Source organism: Manis pentadactyla, chromosome 14 (assembly GCF_030020395.1).
Source record: "Manis pentadactyla isolate mManPen7 chromosome 14, mManPen7.hap1, whole genome shotgun sequence".
In the NCBI taxonomy this organism is placed as follows: Eukaryota; Metazoa; Chordata; class Mammalia; order Pholidota; family Manidae; genus Manis; species Manis pentadactyla.
The window spans coordinates 38,465,404-38,486,809 of NC_080032.1; the positions used below are offsets into that span (position 1 = coordinate 38,465,404).

Genomic DNA, 21,406 nt, shown 5'->3' on the forward strand with positions numbered 1-21,406 from the left:
CTCAATATTTCAATATGAAATCTATATAAAATATTAATGAAATATTTTTAATTTTTTCTTAATACTAAAGCTTTTATGTCCACTGTGTATTTTATGCTTACTGCACAGTACATCTCAATTAAGACCAACCACCTTTCAAATGTTGGCTATGTCATATATAGTAGGTGACAAAGGTATTGATAATGAAAGTCTAAACCCTTGATCCTCAAGGAGTGGTCCATGGACCAGCAGTGTAACTATTACCTGCCTGCTTTTCAGAAATGCAAGCTCTCAGGTCCACCTCGTTTCTGTTGAATCAGAGTATTCATTTTAATTAGATACACATTTAATTAGATGCATTTACTCAGATGCACATTAAAATTTGAGAAGACCTGCTTAAGAGCCCATATTCTTCACCATTTTACCGTTGCTGGTCCAATGTGCTTATTTGCTACCTCATTGCACAAAAATGTCTCATACAAGGCAACCTTCTTTGCAAGGTAGCAGTGATGGCATGTTACATTGGGAAAAATCCATCGGCTTTGGGACAAGGCAGATCACTAGTTACAGTATTTTGTGCACAGTTACTTAACAATGAGCCTTACTGTCTGCATCTGCAACCTGGAGATGGCATCAACGTCGATTGCCTGTTAAATATCATCCTCCCCTTTCTTGGTTATAGACTCTCAATTTTTAGATGAGAGAACTGTCTCCAGAGATGAATATGTATTTCTCAGTCTTCTTAGGACTAAGTTTTCCCTGATGAGATGTTAGCCTAAGTGTTCTTTCTAATTTCTGGAAAAGGTTTTTTCAAGCTTCTGAAGCAGTTAAGAGTTATGCCCCCTTTCCCTTCTTTTCTCTTGCAGCCTGGAGTATGAACATGGTAGCTGGACCTGAACAGCCATACTGAACCAGGAGGTGATTTTGAGAGGAAGTCCCTGGCAAATCCACTTTATACTACTAGGATGGTAAAGCAGAAAGATAGAATGCTCCCAGATTCCTGGTTACGGTAGAGCCGCCCTACAAGTCTAATTGCCTTTGTATTTCTTTTTTGGGTTGAACAGGTAAAATAAGTTAGTATATGTTTAGAGACTTAATAGGCACTAAATTTTTTTTAACAGATCTGAGAGACATGGTGCTGGCCTTAAAGAGCTCAAAATAGATAAAATTTTCTAACAAATATTTATCTGGCATGCCATGGATTATTTATTACCTTGGGCATACACATATAAGTGCACATATCCTGACTTAAAATGCATAATACTATAATGTAGTTAATGCTAAATAATGTTTATGTCTAGATAAGATTCCTTTCTTGAATCGGTAATGAGATAATTGCCAGTAGTAATAACGTTACTTAGTTAAATCTGTCTCTATTGAATTGCCTTAAAATTTTTATGTAGTGTCCACTACCTTGACATTGCCAAGATCTCAAGACTATGGAATCACTCACTCTGGATTGCTTCTGGTCATTTAGGAGGAAATATGTCTATTTTTAAATGCTCTTTGGCCATAGAACAAGGACACAGAGACTTTCTTTAGGCATACTTATCATCTAGGAGTTTATTTTGAGATGAAGGCTAGAACTTGGATGGAATCCACACTTGCATTCATGGAAACATTAGGAAAGATTTTTAGATCATGAAGGAGCCTTATATTAAGTTCATCTAACCATGTTACATTACAGATGAAGAAACCAAGATCCATAGAGGAAAAAGGGTTTATTTGTGTCCATGGCAAGCTGCTTATAAAGAGTAGAGCTGGCAATAGGACATGGTATCCCTGGTACCTAGTTCACTGTGCTTTCCAGAGCACCAGTCTATACAGACATGCATACGTACAAATGTACATACATATATGCATATGGTGGTGATGACTATTCTACATGCAGCAGTGAGTTACAGCTTAACAAAGGGCTTTCAAAAACATTATCACGTGAGGCTTTTTCAATAAACCTGAGAAGTAGACATTCTTTCCCCATTCTACAGATAAGGAAACATAGATTGAGAAACTTGCGTCACTGCCGAAGGTTGTCATACACCATGCACAGCTGGATTGCCAGGAGCTGTCCTCAAATAAGGAAATGGAGCTTTGAATTCTGTGCAGCATGTAACTGTGCTTTCTGAAGATATTTCCAAAATTCTCAAATCCCACTTTTTAATATATACATGCACCATCATCCTACCTAATTCTCTATCACTGTGACTTGGATAAGGCACTCACTAAAGGAATGCCTAGAAGTATGTGCTGGGGTATGACATAGAGAAAAGGATATATTTCATAAATTCTCAGAAATTTTGGATGAGGAAGCATGTTAGTATTTTAAGGGCAAATATTTGTAGTTTTAAGGTATATATTCAAAATATTTGAAAAAATATGCAATGCCCCCCAAATGTTTTCATAATATAAAATAGCAAGGACATAATAGAAAATATAAAATATCTTCCTGATAGAGAGTCAGAGAAGATACAATGATTTTGAAACAAGAATGTGGCCCTTTTAGGAGGCCTTATCACAATATTTGAAGAAGAAGTTCTGAGTTCTTTTTGAATTGGGGAAATAGGTGAAGACAGTTGAAGTATTGAAATAATGTTTTGTGGCTTCAAAAATGGAAAATTTGAAAAATGCCAATGAACCAAAAGTTCATCTGTCTTCTCCCCAAGAAAACCCCATTGATGTTGGCAGTTTGGGAGTATGAACATGTGGAGTCACACAACTGCAGGGGGCACCACGCACATCACAGTGTGGGTGAACAGGGCTTCCAGGAAGTAGTGCAGTACATAGTACACAGCCTGCACTGTGTAGGTAGCATCTCCAGGCATCTAAGGGTACTTTGTTCTACACACAGACTAAGAACACAAGTCTTAATAAATGACTTGCACAAGAGTCCATGTCTCAGAAGCTGCTTCTAGAGAATTGGATCTGCCCACAACCATCCACTTAGGAGAGGCATGTTTCAAGTCGCCCTGTGGCTGGTATGATTAGCGTAGGGTGATCTCACTAAGAATCCCATGTTGGAGACTGTTGGACAAATCAAAGGCAGTTTCAAAACAAAGCCCATTCTCCTACAAAATCTTGATGCTTTCACAACATTTGATTCACTCTCCAGATTACTAATTCAGGGATCTCTGTACAAAGTGACAGAATTGTGCAATTCAAATGTCATCTGGATCCCTTTTTCTGCATGAGGAAATTATGTGAAACATGGTTCGAACCCAATTCCAAGTCCTGTGGTTGTGAATCCCAGCCTGTGTCAGTCTCCACATCCATGTGCTTCTCCACTTCCCTTCCACCCATACCATTCACCTCTTCCTGCTAGCAGCTGTAACACCCTCAGCGGTTTTTGAATTAGCAGAGAAAATAGAGTTATAAGCTTTGTGGAATACCTCTTACCTTGCAGACTTAAAAGAAGACCACAGCCTAGAATAGAATCATGGAGCAAGAGAGCTAAGAGCACGTCTTGGTGGGAGCAGAGATGGCAATGTTCTGCATGTAGCTTTGTTTTATCTATGAATATTTGTAAATTGCAAGTGATTAAGCACAGACATATTTTATGTAAAAATAGAAGAACCCCAAATCAACTTAATGAGTGCATATTATATGTATCATATCTACTTATATGTATGCATATGTGTGTCTATGTATGTGCATTCCAAATAGAGGTGCCTCTGAGTTTTGGGGTTCTAGGTGATTTAAAATTTTTCCTTTTGATTGAGGTAGACTATCCATAAAGTGCATAAGTGTACCACTTAATTCAGTTTTTCAAACATGTGTTCCCTATGTCACCATCATCCAGATCAAGATGCAAAATGACCCAGAAGGTTCCATTGTGTCTCTTTTTAGCTGACACCACACCTTTCCCCTCTACAGCCCTGCTGAGTTGGCTCCTCTTCAGACTTCCAGCATACAGGCAATTTTGTACCTCTATATACTTGTGTTCATATTTTCAGATTTTCCAGAATCAACATGGACTGCTTGAATAATTACTAAAAAAAAGCAAAGTAGACAAAAGGATAGCTTTATGCAACAAGCCTGAGTATCTCATATTAATGAAGAAAATGATTTCCAGAAATTCCAAAGCAGAGGCCATTACCAAGGAGAGGCGCAGGGTATATAGCAGGATACATTTGCCATCAGGGTAAAGAGTGAAAGGGGATCATAACTGGGGGTGCAGTGTGCTGACTTTCAGCTCCAATACTTTCTGTGATGAAGAGGGGTCTCAGGGCTGCAGCCGATGGTTTCATTGCTCTACTAGTCCTTTTGCTTTCTAAGTAGTAAAATGGGATTACAGGTTTCAAGAATCGGATTCTCACTGATCTGTTTCAGACCCATAGATTTCAAGCCCATCATTATTCAATTGAAGGATTTGATGTCTCTGAGGAGAGGCAAATTATTGCATCTGAAGAGCTTTTCTGGAAGAAAGGGAAAAATATCACCCGCTACAGTGGTTTGCTAATTATGTTCAAGTCCACGCTAGAGTCAAAAGCAGCAAGACTGTGAGAATTTCCTTCACATCTCAAGCCCTTCTCTTTGGAAGGGGGTCTCTAACAACCTCATTACAATTGAAGAGAAATTACTATTCTTCAAAGCACCTTCTCTTGAAGTTTGAAGGTTTCAAACTGGTGGAGAATTTCTTAGACACTGAGGTCAGATTTAAAAAGAAGTTCTTTTTGTTGGGCTCCTCTGACAATTCTTAAACAGTAGTTCTTGTTTAAGAACTGACTAGGGGGCACTTTACATGAATTGCTCATCTGTTCCCAAATTGTGGAGGCAGAATTGGAAAAGTACATCTTCCCATATGGCAAGGAAGTAAGCTAGTAAATCTGATGTTAACCCCTTAGCCTTAGAAATTGCATGTCGTAGCTTGAAATTCAGCGCTGTCCTTTTTAAGATGATGTGAAACCCTATTTAATAGTGAGAATAAACAAGAGATATGGATTTATGTAAGACCCAGTTCAAATCACATGGAAAATTTTTTTGGACAACTTGCATGTAGTCAACACTTCAGACTTACAGGTTTATTTTTTTTTCACCTGTAAATTAGGAATAATACTATTTTCTCACAGGATTATGGTGGGGATTAAATTTTAAAAACAGAGAAAAAGCTAAAGCATCATATAGACTCTCTAGAAATATTGGTTTCCTCCTCCTCTCTGTTTAATGAGATCTCCTCAGGTAGGGCTATCCGGGGAAGTGTAAGACTGATAAAGTTAGGAGCACACATTTTTGAATTAGGCACAAATAATTTCAAGTCATGGATCTTTCCTGTACTTGCTGTGTAACCCTGGACAGATTACTTAGCATCTCTGATTTATGGTATCCTCGTTTTAAAAACAGAATTGGGAGTAATTGCTAACTCGGAGGTTGTTAAAAGAATTCAATGTCATAAACAGCTATACTGTTCTTAGCACAATACCACACAGTTAGAAAAAAAATCAATAAAAAGGAGATTTTGTTATTTAAACTAGACCTTAGCTGCTACTATATTATCCACAAAAGTAAAGAGGTGATACTAATATTTTCAGTTGTATTAAATGAAACCTCTCATATAGAAATATGGTGGTTTTTCTTAATCTGAAAATAGTTAGGATGGTGCTAGAACTCAAGTGGGCCACAGAAGTCAATATCCTTGCCCATAGTTGACCCCAGCAACTCCCTAGACTTTAATTTCTTTCTTAATTTCAGTGTTGTCTACTAAGAATCACTTATGTGGATAAGAACATGGAATTCTTAACATTATCTAGACAAATAATAGCATATCCTATGGAACCATACTCCTTATAATTATTTTGTATTTGTAAGTCTGTAACTGGTCCAGTCTTTAGGAGAGGAAACCCATGTATTGATAAACCATGGAGAGAAATTAAAGGTCTAGTGATGAAGACAATGGTGACAATATCCAGTTCCAAGAACATGACAAGCCCTGTGTCTGTTACTCTCTTGAAATGCCTTTTTTTAAAGGAGGGTTCATTCATACACCCACTATTATTCATCAGAATCAATTTATCTCTTGGCAAACCATGTAGTATTTTCTACAATTAAAAAAAAATACTTTTTATCCCCTCCTTGGGCACAAATCAATTCATGATCTAAGAGAATGAGCATTTCAATAACATTTCTACTCTCATAATTTATTTTCTTTTGTTTTAATTAGATTTTATTTTTTAGAGCATATTTAGGTTCATGGCAATGTTGAGTAGGAAGGACAGAAACTTCCCCTTCAGCCCTTGTCCCCCCCTGCCACACACAGCCTGCCCTATTATTGACATCTGCAGTGACACATTCGTTACTATCTATGAACTAGTCTGGCATGTCACTGTCAAGCTGTCCATCATTACATTAGAGTTCACTCTTGCTGTTACATATTCCATGGGTTTTGCACATGTATAATGACCTAGATACACTATTGTAGTATCACCCCGAGTAAGTTTCACTGCTCTAAAAATCCCGTGTTCTGCCTAATCATCCCTTGAACTCTTGTCAATCACTGATATTCTTACTGTCACCATAGTTTACCTTTTCCAGAACTTCATATAGTTGGAATTGTACAGTAAGTAGCCTTTTCAGACTGGCTTCTTTCACTTAGTCATATGTATTCAGTTCCTCCTATGGCTTTTCATGGCTGGACAGATCAATCCTGTTTAGCACGGCCTAATGTCTGGATGTCCCAGTGTATCAGCTCACCTACTGTAGGACATCTGGGTTGCTTCCAAGTATTGGCGATTAGGAACAAAGATTTTAGCAAACATTCAGGTGCAAGTTTTTGTATGGACATAAGTTCTCAACTTTTTTGGACAAATACCAAGGAGTGAAATGGCTGGGTTTTATGATAAAAGCATTTTTGATTTGTAAGAAATTGCCAAACTATCTTCGAAAGTGACTGTACTGTTTTGCTTTCCCTACATGAATTAGAGTTCTAGCTGCTCTATGTCCTTGTGAGCATTTGGTGTTCTCAGTACTTCTCTTGGGCATGTCTTCATGTCAGTTGTTTATATCAATTTTCCTTTTGATTTGCTTATTTAGTTTTCTATTAATTTCAAGAATGTATTGTGACATTGATGACATTTTCCCTTTCGTTTTAAGGGGTTTTCTTCTCTAAGAACACCAGTTATCTTTTTGGTGGATACCTTTGTCTGCCATATTTATTTTATTTTCTGTTACTAATTTATTAATATTAGTCTTTATTCCCTCTGGATTCTATTTTCTATCTTTAGCTTTTTCTTCTTGTCAGCAGTTAGGTCACCATCCATGTTTATTTATTTAGGTGTTTGCATAAAAATATTTATTAATTTGTAATTGTGATGTCTTTGCAATTTATTTATTTAACACTGAAAGCTACATTTTTATATCATTTTGTTTATTTTTCTTACTCTGTATTTTTATCTTATCTTTGAATCCTTGTTTCTTAAAGTCTGGTCTTACTTCGTTTATTTATAGCCTGAAGCATTTCTAAGAACTTTTTCTTTTTCTGAAGGCTTATATTTTCTTCTACAAAGGATTCTTCGCCTATTACTGCCATTCTGTAGCTGTTTTTTCTCTTATTATTTTACTGCACATGCTCAGAGAGATGCGTTTTGTCTCCATGTCTTTTTTTCTCTCTCTTTTATGCTGGATACACCAAACTGAGCACTGGTGATCAGGTTTAAAGCAGACTGGGTGAATTCTCATTGACTCCCTCTCCAATCCAGTTGAGAATTATTTTTCTTTTTTATAATTTAAAACTTAAAGGTATTCTGTATGTAGCATGAGGGGTAGAATTGAATGGGAAGCAGTAGGGTGATGTAGCCTGCTCATACTAGCACATGAAAGTGGGTTATTTTCTCAGTAGTACTGCATTTTCAGTAGTTTTGTGAGCCGGCTGTTAAAAATAAAATAAATATTTACAAATTATTAAAAATTAAATTATATGAATTTACAAATAAATATATTATATTAGAAACAAAAGGAATGCATCCTCAAAACTTCCTCTTTCCTAATGGCTTTATTTTACTATGATCTATGTATGCTGCTGAGGTTATTTAGGCCAGTTTTGGTGCATTCAATGATACCACATTCACTGCCTGAAATTGGCCATGGTGAGAATTTTTATGTCATGGAAATTGGCAAATGTTACAAATCAGGACTTGACTTATTGTTTTGTTGATGATCTAGACTCAGTGACATGATGGAGAAAATATTACTAATTCAGGTTAAACTGAAATGTGCTCTGCTTTTTGCCATTATATTGTGATTAGCACAGAAAATTGAGAAAATATGTTTTCAGTACTTGCACATGACTTCCCAATTCAGAAAGAAGCTGTTCACTTCATTTAGAAGTGACAAACATCTTTGTGGTGTCACTTAATTCTTATTTGGTAAAATAGAAACAAGTATCAATGAACACTCATGTTGGAATTATACCCGTCTATCAGTTGAACCATCGTTTGGCCATGTACAAGAGTTCTGCAAAAAGCAATAAAAATACTCTGCAAGAATCAACTGACTATTTGGAATGTGTTGCATGTTTTATTTTTACTTGAAAATAATATTTGTAAATTTATTAATTTTAAGGATGTGTGCTATACATCCTTCATATCAGTGCAAATTTTATAAATAAAAATCTATGTATATATACATATATAAAGCATGTATGAAAAATAATGCATGTGTATGTATGTATATACATATATATTTACACACACACACACACACACACACACACACACACACACACATCATTTTTCTCCCAGGGAGCTGGCTGTTAAAACACTTACCAGTATTCCACAGGTAGAAAGCATTAGGTGGGATTAGATGCACCTTTTTTTAGCGAACTTAAATGTTGTTTTCATATCTCATGGCCAAGTTTATTCCCCTTTACTGGAATGTACTGGGGTACTATGCAAATATTTAATAAACTTAAAGACAGGCACTCAATAATTAAAATTGAACCACTGGAGATTAGCCATAGTATCCTGTTCCCATGAAAGAACACTTTTAGGACTGAAATAATTTTGCTAATTTAACTTGAGGTGCTGGAGCTTTCCATTCAGTTAGTGAGTCAGCAAGATTCTTGTTTGATCCTGCTTTTGATCCTCTGTGCTCAGCAGTCCTGAGCACCCCCTCCCTGGCCCTGCTCCCCCACCAGTGGGAAGGGCTGCGCCTGTGTCTGTTCCCCCTGCTGCCCTCTCCTCTGAAGAGCTTCACTTATTTTTCTTCTTTGTATTGTGTGAGTCTCTCTTTGTTTGAATCCCTACACATTGCGGAAGACAATCAGATTGGGAAGTTAATATTTTCTCTTTCCTTCTGTTCCTCCCTTTCCTCTAAAATTAAAAGCTCTAAAGCTTTTCCTTGGCTTTGCCTGGACGCAGAGGTGGCCAGGGCAGTTTTCAGTGGAAATTTTTTCTTTTCTGGAACTGACCCCAGGAACTGAACTACCACCACCTTCCCAGTTGGACATGTGCTGTAAGAGTGATGTGTGTCTGTGTGATTGTGTGTGGGGTTGGGGGAGTCTGTATGATTGTGTGTGTATGTGTGTATGAGGGGAGTCTGTGTGATTGTGTGTGAGTGTGTGTGTGGGGGAGTGTGTGTGATTGTGTGGGTGACTGTGTGTATGTCGGGGGGGGGGTTGAGTGTGTGTGTGTGTGTGTGTGGCGGGGAGTGGTTTCCTTTCTCTTTGCATTGCCCCTTACAGAACATTTGGCAAAAATATATCCTTTATGAAAATATGTATTTTATGTCTTTTAATGTATCTATCCCCCAAAGAATCTACTTAGGAATGTGTGCATGTTTAGCTCTGCCCTAGATATTTGGTTAAATGTGCTCTTTGGCTTCAGCTTCAGCTTGGCATTTGAAAGAATCATGCTGAAGCTTCATGGGCAGTTTCAGACCTTCTCTGGTATCCTTAACCTTGTGATGGTCCGAGTCATACGATGGTAAAGGTGTCATCACACCAAAACAGCACAACCTGGTCAGCAAATTGGACAAGGCATTTCACCCCAATCCATTGTTCATATGTGAATATTCATTTTCAAATTATATATACACATTCTAGAGGTGCCTTGAAGTGAAAAATCTTACTGCTTTACATGTGATGAATATCAGCAATTATTGGAATATAAATGTACATGTCCTAATTCAAACCTAAAATGCTTCAATAATTAATAATGATTTTGGAAATTGCTGAGGTTGTATACCAAATACTGTTGTATTTTAAATGAATGGGGGGATGATTGGCAGAAAATACTCACACTGTGAGAGAGTGTGTTAGCTACATAAGGTAGGAAGATCTTACATTCTTCTAATTAGAAACATTAATAATAACACAAGACAGATAAAGAGAGTTTACATTAGACCATCCTTCTAATCTTTACAGGATTAGTTGGCATATGAGTATTGCCTACATTTAACAAGATAGCTTTTAAGGACTGTATTTAATTTTCATTGTTTAGTTATACTTTGGCCATGAGTCTGTCAAGAAGTCCTATTGAGGCATCCTTCCCATTGTATGAGAATGAGTCAGAAGAAGAATGTGAACTTTCCCAACTTTTTATAGAATGGAAAAGTCAGAAAACTGTCATGCAATTGCCATTGACAACGGGGTAAATATGAAGGCTTCAAATGATTCAGGCATCACAAGCATTCAATTTGTTCACACTCTCAGCTGCTCGCTTGGAAAGTAATTACAGCAGTGTGTAATAGAACAGATTTACTGGCTGTGAGCAGAAAGATAGTCACCATGCCCTCATTCTCTTTAAGCCATAGAAAAGCTCCATGACCTACTAGAGATGTTGAAAATTTCTTGTCTGCACTTTCACAAAATGTTCAAACAACATAGAATAGCAACTATTACAAGCTTAAAACAAAAACTGCTTGGCATACAGAAAGCCTACATACTGAACTTTGCCAATAAGAAAACCAAGTTAACATGTGACAGTTTGAAAAGCATAGTTTAATTATTGCAATCTCCTAAAGAATAAAACCAGTTCATGTTTCTCAAGAGTGGAAGCATTTCTTACATGTACCATATAAGAATAAACACTAATCATTTCATTATTCTATTCTAGGGAAGGTGCTTGGGTTGAGGACAACTTTATGGAGAACCAGAGCAGTCAGTCCCAAGCGATGTGCCAAGCTTTATGCCATTGTCTCCATGAAATTGGGGTTGTTTCCCAATGAGAATTCATTCTTCTGTTCTTACAAAGTTATCCCTCATGATCATGTATGCAGTGATCTGTCCAATTAGTTATTTAGCATAGGAACAAACACATTTCTGATTGATTGGCAGGATCTGCTAATTATGGATTAGGAAGGGACACTTGGAAATTTTAGAGTAGGCAAATATTATTTTCATAAACAAGTTATTACAATAAAAAGCATTTCCCTAAGTGCTCAGGAATGTCTTGTGTCTATTTGTTCACTGACACTTGCTTCAGAGAGCTGCACAACACAACAGAGATCCCAAGAAAAGTCAGTGACCTTATGTTCTCTGTCAAATTAAAAGGAATTCTTCATCTTGAAAAGTCTAAGTTTTAGCACAGTTCAATTGGTTACAATTCAACCTTCCATTTTGTAATGAGTAAGAACAAATCAGCAAGGAGAGGGGTGTCTACAATGACACATAGTGACACATGTCAGACTTTGAATTATTAAACATTTGGATTGGAATCCTAGCTCTGCCACTTCATGGTGATGTGACCTTCAGACTTTCTGAACCTGTTTTCTCTTCTATAAAATGAGAAGAATAATAGAATCTATTGTGTAAGATTATTATGAGGATTAAATAAACTAATCTTCATAAAATGCTTATAAATTAACTATTACATCATAACAAACAACCTAATATTCATGGATTAAAATTAGAGAATTCTTATTTCTCCTGAGTCTGGGTCAGCTCAACCTCGCTGGTGCCTGTCCTGGGCTTGGTTGATGTCACTTGATTCACTGGAGTATTCACAGGCCAGGAGAGTTACCAGATGTTGGCTGGCTATTAAAGTGACTGAGGGAACTGGGCCACACATCTCCCATCTTCCAGGGGTCTGGCCCAGGTTTATTCTCATAGCAGAGGTACAGGTCCAAGAATTAAAGTGAATATATTCAAGGCTTCTTAAGGCCTAGGCTTGGAAGTGGCACGTCATTGTTTGCACCACATCCTATTAATGAAAGCAAGCCACATGGCCAAACCCCACATCAATGGAGCAGGAGGGAAGTGCAACATCACATGGCAAAGGTCATGGAAACCATGGAAACCTGGAGGTGTGAACAGTTGTGGCTATTGATGCAACCTACTACCATGCACAGCACAATGGTTAGCTCATGGTAGGCATTCAAGAAGCAGCGACTCATATTTTTATTGTGGAGTAGGTGGGAGGGGAGGGGGTCAGGGAGGTAGTCCAGGGGGCAGGATGCTGGCTTAGGAATGAGCGTGTCGTTGAGAAACTGTAATGGTTGATGCTCTGGCCTTTCATAGGCAACACTGAACTGGACACCAGCTACCCATGTATCTTTTAACTGATCAAGGTCACCAAATAGGATGTTTATATCATTCTTTTCAACTATAGGACCCTGTTCAAATATTAAGAAATCCTCAAATTCTTACTCTGTAGCTGAACAGAAAATGAATAATCCTGTCTTCCTTGAGGAGCCTTCTTTGTCACAATGGCAAAGTGATTCATCCACCCAAGGTCACTGGTAAATTGAAATCTGAGCCAGGACTTTGAAGGAGTTACTATCTCACAGCTAAGTGTTTTGACAAGGTGGGATGAGCCAGGTTAATAGAAAAAACCACTTATAAAGGGGATATTTTTTATCCACACACTTTGCTGGAAACCTTAACATGAAGATTGATAGCAAGTTGGAAAAATTGCACAGGAAAAAAGAAAGGCATTACTGAGTGTAAGGAGTGTAATTTGGTTTTGAAATACCTCATGAGCTATCAATGGGAGCTAAGAAGGGCCAGAGGGCATTGCAATGGAATTGAGCAAATGGAAGAGTTATTTTAGGAAAAGCGAAACAGGGAAGAAAATTTGGGCTAGGAAAATTCATTACAAACATGTCATTCATTATAAATGAAGAGAAACATTGCAATCCTCTATCAGCCAAGCCCGAAGCAGGCTTATATCTAACCCCTGTTCACACACACATTAAGGTACACATCCAGATTTCATTTTTTTAATGCCAAATAAGACCCCTCCTCCTCTCTTCATCATATCCCTTGATGAGGTATTTCATGGACCTTTGTTTTCTTGCCCACAATCATAGTGTATTTAAGGAGGCATAGTAGAGTCCAGAGTGTGAATGCTGCAGGACTGTCCTTCTGACTTCTATTTCGCCTCAGAAAATTTGGACCCCAGCAAAACCTCTAAGCCTCCTAATTCTCTACCATTCATGACCTCAGGATGTTTATTAGACTTGAGACCACCAGAAATAATATCAATCTGCCTTTTATACGAATTTCCTTCAAGCAGCAGATTGCCATGATCTCTTGGCCATGTGCTTGCTCAGGTCTCAATGCTCAAAGGCTCTATGCATAGAGAAGCACCCCAGCTCCCAGCATTCTTTCCCACCCCACCTTCCATGTCTTATTTTTTCCATGGCACTTATCACCAACCATCACACATATTTTACTAAGTTTTATTTACTAGGTTATGTGTTTATTGTGTTGCTATTCTCTCTGAATGTAAGTTCAATGAAGTAGGTACATTTTGCTATATTCTTAATGGGTAGGACAGGGTGTGGCTTATAGGAGGCTTCAATAATTATTTCTCGAACTAGTAAATGTCAGTGCTCCCCCCCCCCCCCCGGTGTATTTAGATTTAGGGTGTAAAACACCTATGAGGCACATTATGATACTGACATGCCCACATTATGTAACTATGAATGCTGGTAGAAAGATAATGGATATTGGACTCAGAGAGAAATAGGTTCCAATCCTGATAATGAAATGTGAGTGAAAATGGTTTATATCACTTCTGGATTAAGTATGTTAAAGAAAGTAGGAGAAGTTGTAATACTCTTCTCAATCCATGGAGGTAAAAATGGGCCCCCTACCAGCTTAGCTCCTTGAGAACTAAGAAGGCAGAGACCCCTGTTGGCATACACTGAACATATAACATGTGAACAAGAAAAACATGAATGTTTTATTAAGTCATTGAGATGTGGGGCTTGTTTGTTACTGAAGCATAACCTGACCTACTCTGACTGACTCATATACTCTGTGGCTTAGGAAGTTACTATGATAATAATGATGCTATGTTATAGAAATAATGAGGCTTCCCCATAATACTGTAATCATATCACATATATAAAACATTTAGCATGACCTTTGATTCGTAGTCTGTCTTCAGTAACATTTAAAATGATAACTATTATATACAGAAGAGATCAAAACATCCGCCACCTGTCACCAAGTTTTTCAGCTTCTTGAAGTCATTCCTTCATTCAATACCCAAGGAAGATAGTTATAGTCTTTATACTACAGTGGATCAACATGCAATGCCTTCCCTGATATTCTTGTGGGGAAATAGGAATGGGAGAGATTGCACAATGATTACATTCTTCTGGTTGCTCTTTGTCATTGCTGCCTCCAAAGTAACACTTTTGCAACTGCTCTGGTCCCCTCTGTTCACCTCCTTTCTGATTTCAACACATGGAAGAGGCCTTCGCTCCTTCTGTGGCACAACTGCTAAAATCAGTACCCTCAACATGTCAAAGTACTAATCACTCAGAGAGGTAAGATGCATCTTTCTCTGTCTTTTGAAAATCCTACAAAAGTATTAAGCACATGGCAAACTTTAAATAATTCTTTGTTGCTTGCTTACTTGCATGCTATGTTCTTCTTTTCACTTAAGTTGGAGGTTAGCAAGTGTTTTTTTATATCAAGGGCCAGACATTAAATGTTTTTGGCTTTGTGGCCCATAAAGTCCCTGTCACAATCACTCAACTGATGCTGTGGTGTGACAGTGACCACTGACATCAAATAAACAGATAAGTCTGGCTTTGTTCCAATAAAACTTGGAAAAAATATAGGCAGCTCCTGGATTTAGTTCTCAGGTTGTAGTTTGCTGACCTCTGACTAAGTTATTCCAATTGCCTTCATCAGACCAGAGAATATGTACATTTCAGACATTTCCAGAGATAATTTCTTCAATTTTTTAAAACTTTTGTTTATTCAATAGCTTTATTGGCTATCTGCTCTGCCCTAGGCTTTGTAACATTCTGACCTTACAAAACAATAGCTAATAGTCCTGCCTTCTGGGATGTCTTCATCCAGGGGGAGAATAGAGGTGGAAACACAGATAACAACACAATTTAGGGTAAGAAACTCTATCATAAAACTTTCTCAAAATGAGCAAAAATGAACAAGTGGGACTATATTAAGCTGAAAAGCTTCTGTACAGCAAAAGACACCATCAATAGAACAAAAATGAACCCTACAGTATGGAAGAATATATTTGAAAATGACAGATCTGATAAAGACTTGACGTCCAAAATATATAAAGAGCTCACCCACCTCAACAAACAAAAAACAAACAATCCACTTAAAAAATGGGCAGAGGAACTGAACAGACAGTTCTCCAAAAAAGAAATACAGATAGCCAACAGACACATGAAAAGATGCTCCACATTGCTAATTATCAGAGAAATGCAAATTAAAACCACAATGAGATATCACCTCACACCAGTAAGGATGGCTACCATCCAAAAGACAAATAACAACAAATGTTGGCGAGAATGTGGAGAAAGGGGAACTATCCTACACTGCTGGTGGGAATGTAAGTTAGTTCAACCATTGTGGAAAGCAGTATGGAGGTTCCTCAAAATGCTCAAAATAAACTTACCATTTGATTCCACTCTTAGGAATTTACCCTAACAATGCAGCACTGAAGTTTGAAAAAGACAGATGCACCCCTATGTTTATTGCAGCACTATTTACAATAGCCAAGAATTGGAAGCAACCTAAGTTGTCCATCAGTAGATGATTGGATAAAGAAGATGTGGTACATATACACAATGGAATATTACTCAGGCATAAGAAAACAAATCCTACCATTTGCAGCAACATGGATGGAGCTAGAGGGTATTATGCTCAGTGAAATAGGCCAAGCGGAGAAAGAGAAATACCCAATGATTTCACTCATCTGTGGAGTATAAGAACAAAGGAAAAACTGAAGGAACAAAACAGCAGCAGAATCACAGAACCCAAGAATGGACTAACAGGTACAAAAGGGAAAGGGACTGGGGAGGATGGGTGGGTAGGGAGGGATAAGTGGGGGGAAGACGTAGGGGGGTATTAAGATTAGCATGCATAAAGGGGAGGTGGGAGAAAGGGGAGGGCTGTACAACACAGAGAAGTATTGATTCTACAGCATTTTGCTATGCTGATGGACAGTGACTGTAAAGGGGTTTATAGGGGGGACCTGGTATAGGGGAGAGCCTAGTAAACATAATATTCTTCATGTAATTGTAGATTAATGATAACAAAAAAAAAAAGAAAGGGGGATTATTCCCTGATAGGATAAAACTAACTGTAAATCAATGATTAATGCATGCTTTAAATATCCTTAATTTTGATCATTTAAAGGGTGTCAGATGATCAGCTATGGAAGTACATTTTTCTGATAATATTCCTTTCTCTTAAAAAAAAAAAAAACTTTCTCAAAATGGAGACAAGTGGATATTGTCCTGGAAAGTTTATTTCAACCTTTAAGTTTCCTGGAATAAGTGATGCACATCAGGTGGCTGATTTCACAAGTATAATTCTCTCTGGCAGGAATTCTAGGAAGCCATCATTTTCATCTTAGGCAGAAACTGAGATTTTTGTTTTCTTTTAATTAGTGTTTGTTTCTTCCCTTAGAAAAACAGGACATAAAAGGAACCAGGAAACAGTTCCAAACAGAATCCCTTTCCACGCTTGCAGGCTGTATTTAAGTGATGAAACCCAGGGATGGAAGTTCCTATCAGACGGAACAACTGTGGCTATGAGATTCAAGCAGGCCAGTGTCAGCCCCAATGATTCTCACAGTCATCGCAACATTATCTCATCAGCGATTTTAACGCGAGCAGTTTATAAGCAAGAGACACTCTTTAAGGTACTTCCTCCTTTATTTCCCATTTGTAGAGACAGAAGCAAGCACTTCACAAGGGTGAAGAAACTGTATGCTGTTCTTCAGGCGTAGGAACACTCAGGTAACCCTTTGGGAAACGTGGAGTAAACTGAGAAGGGGGTCAGAACTGGAGTCACGCCAGGCCCTGGCACGGCTCCTTGATGGCCATACCAGATGTCTGAATCAACTTCAGCAGAAAGGACAGGTGCTCTTTCAAATCTGAAAATACAAGCAGAGACATAAGCTGATTCTTGGTCTTCTTTGAAGGGAAGGTAATTAAGAAGGAAGGCATTTAGAGGATAAAGAAGCAGAAGCCGAGGACCTGCCTTGGATGAAAACTTCTCAGCTAAATACCCACTAGGAAGTCATTTTCTTTTCCTACTCAGAGATAGTAATGGCCCCAGGGTGTCAGACCTCCTCGCTCTTTTCTTGACCACAGAGAAGTCCTCAGCTGATCAAAGTGGAGAAACCATCCATGGAGGCAGCTTTGTCTACCTGAGTGAGGACGTCCACACCTCCCTGAAGGACTGACTGTCCTCTGGACTTTCCCTAGTGGCATGATAGCACCTTCAAAATGTCTGCACTTAAGGCAAAACAACCTTCAGGTTGGTGTCAAGGAAGGAAGAAGACAGGTTAACCCAAATTATACCCACTAGGGATGTCGCCAGTGGGCAAGTGTGCTTTTCACAAGCCCACAAACATAAACAACAAATTATGTTGGTGCCCTTTGACTGGATTAGAAGCAAGGACACTGCAAAGGCATTTTCCAAAGTTGGCTTTGAATAAGCCCACTCTCCTTCCAACAGATTTCTCTGTCTGTTAAATAAATTCTCCCAAGGATTAGGTATTCTAAGTTTTTTATTATTTTAAAGGTCCTCAGCCAGGCAAATTCTTTTGGCCCCAGTGAGCATTCTATAGATGACATACTGCAGGGATTGGCAAAAAGCCTGCAAAATACATCTCCTGGAAATGGTACTTCATCATATGCTTTCTTGTAGTAGTGATTCTGCTTGTGAATAAAGAATTTCTGTAACTTTATTGCATTCACCTCCAAGAAGGGGCAAACAGGGAGGTGTGCACAAAGGCCCCTGGGTGACTAAGGTCATGGATCTCAGAATGAAGTCACTAAAGAAATGTGGTTCAGGAGGAGGGGCGGAAGATGGCGGCGTGAGTAGAGCAGCGGAAATCTCCTCCCAAAACAACATATATCTATGAAAATATAACAAAGACAACCCTTCCTAGAATAAAGACCAGAGGACACAGGACAATATCCAGACCACATCCACACCTGAGAGAACCCAGCGCCTCGCGAAGGGGGTAAGATACAAGCAACAGCCCCGCGGGAGCCGAGCGCTCCTCCCCCCAGCTCCCGGCGGGAGAAGAGCAGGCAGAGCGGGAGGGAGACGGAGCCCAGGACTGCCGAACACCCAGCCCCCGCCATCCGGGCCAGAGTGCAAGGCGCTTGATACTAGGAAAACAGGGCAGCAAGAACAATGAGCGGGCACTGGAGGCTGGGCGACAGAGGACATAAGAAAAGCGCGCGACCATTTTTTTTTTTGCTTTTTTGCTGTTTTGTTTTGGCGAGCGCTTTTTGGAAGTCTTAAAGGGGTAGGGACCCAAATACTAGGGAAACAGGGCAGCAAGACCGGTGAGCAGAGGCCTGAGGCTGGCACCGCAGAATAAAGAAAAACGAACGACCACCTTTTTTTTTTTTTTTTTTTTTTTTATTTAAAAACTTCTTTTTTTTTTTTTTAATTAAAAAATTTTTTTTTCTTTTTTTTTTTGGTGGGCATTGTTTTGTTTTGGCGGATGCTTTTTGGAAGTCTTAAAGGGTCAGGGCGGGTCACTTAATCCAGAAGTAGGGAATCCGGGATCTCTGGGCACCCTAACCCCTGGGCTGCAGGGAGCAGGAAGGCCCCTTACGGAGATAAATAGCCTCCCAGCAGCTCCTGCTCCAACGCGACTCTACCATTTTGGAGGAGCTGCCCGAGCCAGGCCACGCCCACAGCAACAGCGGAGATTAACTCCATAGCAGCCGGGCAGGAAGCAGAAACCCTGTCTGCGCGCAGCTGCGCAGCACAAGCCGCTAGAGGCCGCTGTTCTCCCAGGAGAGGAGGGCCACCAACCAACAAGAAAGGAAGTCCTTCCAGCCGTCACTCGTCCCAGTTCTGCAGACTATTCCTATCACCATGAAAAGGCAAAGCTACAGGCAGACAAAGATCACAGAGACAACACCAGAGAAGGAGACAGACCTAACCAGTCTCCCTGAAAAAGAATTCAAAATAAGAATCATAAACATGTTGACAGAGATGCAGAGAAATACGCAAGAGAAATGGGATGAAGTCCGGAAGGAGATCACAGATGTCAGAAAGGAGATCGCAGAAATGAAACAAACTCTGGAAGGGTTTATAAGCAGAATGGATAGAATGCAAGAGGCCATTGATGGAATTGAAATCAGAGAACAGGAACGCATAGAAGCTGACACAGAGAGAGACAAAAGGATCTCCAGGAATGAAACAATATTAAGAGAACTGTGTGACCAATCCAAAAGGAACAATATCCGTATTATAGGGGTCCCAGAAGAAGAAGAGAGAGGAAAAGAGATGGAAAGTATCTTAGAAGAAATAATTGCTGAAAACTTCCCCACACTGGGGGAGGAAGTAATCGAACAGACCACGGAAATACACAGAACCCCCAACAGAAAGGATCCAAGAAGGACAACACCAAGACACATAATAATTAAAATGGCAAAGATCAAGGACAAGGAAAGAGTGTTAAAGGCAGCTAGAGAGAAAAAGGTCACCTAAAAAGGGAAACCCATCAGGCTAACGTCAGATTTCTCAACAGAAACCCTACAGGCCAGAAGAGAATGGCATGATATATTTAATACAATGAAACAGAAGGGCCTTGAACCAAGGATACTGTATCCAGCACGACTATCATTCAAATATGATGGTGGGATAAAACAATTCCCAGACAAACAAAAGCTGAGGGAATTTGCTTTCCACAAACCACCTCTACAGAACATCTTACAGGAACTGCTCTAGATGGGGGCACTCCTAGAAAGAGCACAGCACAAAACACCCAACATATGAAGAATCGAGGAGGAGGGACAAGAAGGGAGAGAAGAAAAGAATCTCCAGACAGTCTATATAAAAGCTCAATAAGTGAGCTAAGTTAGGCAGTAAGATACTAAAGAGGCTAACCTTGAACCTTTGGTAACCACGAATTTAAAGCCTGCAATGGCAATAAGTACATATCTTTCAATAGTCACCCTAAATGTTAATGGGTTGAATGCACCAATCAAAAGACACAGAGTAACAGAATGGATAAAAAAGCAAGACCCATCTATATGCTGCCTACAAGAAACTCACCTCAAACCCAAAGACATGTACAGACTAAAAGTCAAGGGATGGAAAAACATATTTCAAGCAAACAACAGTGAGAAGAAAGCAGGGATTGCAGTACTAATATCAGACAAAATAGACTTCAAAACAAAGAAAGTAACAAGAGATAAAGAAGGACACTACATAATGATAAAGGGCTCAGTCAAACAAGAGGATATAACCATTCTAAATATATATGCACCCAACACAGGAGCACCAGCATATGTGAAACAAATACTAACAGAACTAAAGGGGGATATAGACTGCAATGCATTCATTCGAGGAGACTTCAACACACCACTCACCCCAAAGGATAGATCCACTGGGCAGAAAATAAGTAAGGACACGGAAGCACTGAACAACACAGTAGAGCAGATGGACCTAATAGACATCTATAGAACTCTACATCCAAAAGCAGCGGGATATACATTCTTCTCAAGTGCACATGGAACATTCTCCAGAATAGACCACATACTAGGCCACAAAAAGAGCTTCAGAAAATTCCAAAAGATTGAAATCCTACCAACCAACTTTTCAGACCACAAAGGCATAAAACTAGAAATAAACTGTACAAAGAAAGCAAAGAGGCTCACAAACACATGGAGGCTTAACAACACGCTCCTAAATAATCAATGGATCAATGACCAAATCAAAATGGAGATCCAGCAATATATGGAAACAAATGACAACAACAACACTAAGCCCCAACTTCTGTGGGACACAGCAAAAGCAGTCTTAAGAGGAAAGTATATAGCAATCCAAGCATATTTTAAAAAGGAAGAGCAATCCCAAATGAATGGTCTAATGTCACAATTATCGAAACTGGAAAAAGAAGAACAGATGAGGCCTAAGGTCAGCAGAAGGAGGGACATAATAAAGATCAGAGAAGAAATAAATAAAATTGAGAAGAATAAAACAATAGCAAAAATCAATGAAACCAAGAGCTGGTTCTTCGAGAAA

At 39.0% G+C, this 21,406-nt stretch overlaps 2 long non-coding RNA genes across 3 annotated transcripts in view; both read left to right on the forward strand.

Moving 5' to 3' along the window:
- The window catches only part of LOC118912735 (uncharacterized), a 61,416-nt gene extending 48,309 nt beyond the window's left edge, over nucleotides 1-13,107 (forward strand). The window contains exons 3-5 of one of the 2 annotated variants that reach the window (XR_008993689.1): nucleotides 846-947; nucleotides 10,407-10,556; nucleotides 11,022-13,107. This is a non-coding gene — a long non-coding RNA (uncharacterized LOC118912735). Of the gene's footprint in view, nucleotides 1-845; nucleotides 1,044-10,406; nucleotides 10,557-11,021 lie in introns of both variants that reach the window. The other variant, XR_008993690.1, reaches the window with a different exon arrangement.
- A 3,501-nt stretch (nucleotides 13,108-16,608) lies between these two features.
- On the forward strand, nucleotides 16,609-18,032 carry LOC130680654 (uncharacterized). The gene is made up of 2 exons (XR_008993691.1): nucleotides 16,609-16,955; nucleotides 17,075-18,032. It is a non-coding gene; the product is annotated as an uncharacterized LOC130680654 (long non-coding RNA).
- The last annotated feature ends 3,374 nt before the right edge of the window (nucleotides 18,033-21,406 follow it).